Raw genomic sequence first — 2,404 nt, forward strand, 5'->3', positions numbered from 1 at the left:
GTGTCCTCGCCGCGATGAGCTTATAACGCCCCTTCAGTTTTCGGTTCCTGGCGTGTGCGTGATCGGAGTGTGCTGTTTTTTTTCTTGTTTTATTTTCTTATTTTGTTGTTTCTTTAAGATGTATTTGTGTTTTGACGTGTGTTTTTTCCTTGTATTGTTTAATTTCTATGTTTTGTTTGGTTTGTAATAAGGCTCTTTCCCCTCTCACTCGATCTATGTCACCTTCGGATTAATTAGTTTTGGTCCAGGCCTTTAGATTGTGGATGTGATCATTATCCTGGCCTTCGGATCGAGGAGGAAGAGTTTCAGTATGAGAGTCTTTCCACTCTCAGGGTCGAGGAATAATTGCTATCCATGCAATTGGTTGAGTCCGTCTGTCACAGATCCAGTATTAAATTTGATTTTAGTCATGGGTTAGCGGATTAGTTTCGAATCTTGTACTAAACCTGGTAATTTTATAGTTTTATACTATGATTGTTTCAGAGCTTTACTCTGCGATGTTAGACCTTTATGCTCGTGGTATTATTGAATGAAATATTATGTTTTTCTAAAATAATAATAATAATAAAACAAAAAAAAATTTAAAAATTTAAAATTTAAAATATTAATTAATGAGACATTATGCCATCGCCACATTATGTTTTACCGAGAGATTATCTCGATTCTCGAGAACCGACATGCATTGTTGGCTGCTCTTGACCGTAGACAGTAGTGAAGAAAACAAAGACAGCAATCTAGTTGATACTCTTTCATTCACATTAAACCTTATCTGTTTTTTGGTCCATTCACATTAGACCTTATCTGAGCAATCACAATGATTTATCTATATTTTTATGCAAAATAACTAATTAAAATTTACTTTATCTAATTTATTTAATAAATTTTAAAATACACCATACATCTGATTATTTATTTTTTTATCTATATCATTTAAATTTTATTTATTTTTTATAAGGATTGCATTTTAATAATTTTAATTTTTTTCAATTAGTATATGAATACATATCAATTTTTTTAATAATATTGACGTGATTTTTCATTAAATTTTGGACGAAATTTAGATAGAAATACTTTTTTTATTTTTTTTTGTCATTATTGATGATACAAAATGAAAGTAACAAGGAATAAAGTATGTCCAAATCCAATAAAGAAACAAATAATACAAATTAGGCCTGTAAATAAGCCGACACACTCGACAGATCGCTCGATACCCGCTCGACTTAGCTCGACCCGAGTTCAAGCTCGACACTGTATTAGCTCGCTCGTTACTGCTGAAACTCGCTCGATTAGCTAGTGACACATGCCCGACTCGCTCGAGTAAGCTCGATGGGGGCTCGTGAGTTCGACTCGTTTAAGTCGAGATCGCCCAGCTCGCCCGTGCTCGTTAAGGGATCGTGAGCTCGAATCGTTTAACTCGATAATCGCTCGGCTCGCCCGAACTCGTTAAGGGATTGTGAGCTTGACTCGTGTAGCTCGAAAATTACCAGGCTCGCCCGACTTGTTTAGGGCTCGTGAGCTCGACCCGTTTTGTCATCCGACCCGACCCAACCCACACGACAATGTAACTAACAAAATAATTAAACATGTTATTAATCAATAATAATCATAACTTCAATATGTATACAATTAACTAATTAAGATGTAAGGCTATAGTGTAACTAATATTATATGGACTATGTTATTATTTATAGCCTTATAGGTTTAATGTCCATTGCCCAATTCCAAAATAATAATAATAATAATAATAATAATAATCATATGTTCAATGTGTGTACAATTAACTAATTAAGATATAAGGCTATAGTATAAGTGTATAACTAACATTGTATATAGTATAGACTATGTTATTATTTATAGGTTATTTATAGGTTTAATGTCCAATGTCCAATTAATTAGTTAAAAATAATAATAATAATTATCATCTCATAGGTTCAATTAATGTGTGTACAATTAATTTGATTAAGATCAAGGGTATAGTATAAGTATATAACTAAGTTAGTGTAGAGTATAGACAATATTATTATTTATAGGTTTAATGTCCAATGTCTAATTCATAAGTTAATAATAATAATAATAATCATATTAATGTGTGTACATAGGTTCAATTAAGATCAAGGGTTACAAGGGTATAGTATAATAATAATAATCATATTCATAACAATCAATTAATCATATTAATAATAATAATAATCATATTAATGTGTGTACATAGCCTAGGTTCAAATTGTTCAATTAAGATCAAGGGTTACAAGGGTATAGTATAATAATAATAATAATAATCATATTCATAATAATCAATTAATCATATTAATAATAATAATAATCATATTAATGTGTGTACATAGCCTAGGTTCAATTAAGATCAAGGGTTACAAGGGTATAGTATAATAATAATAATCATATT

The sequence above is a fragment of the Corylus avellana genome, chromosome ca8 (assembly GCF_901000735.1).
Source record: "Corylus avellana chromosome ca8, CavTom2PMs-1.0".
NCBI classification, from domain to species: domain Eukaryota; kingdom Viridiplantae; phylum Streptophyta; class Magnoliopsida; order Fagales; family Betulaceae; genus Corylus; species Corylus avellana.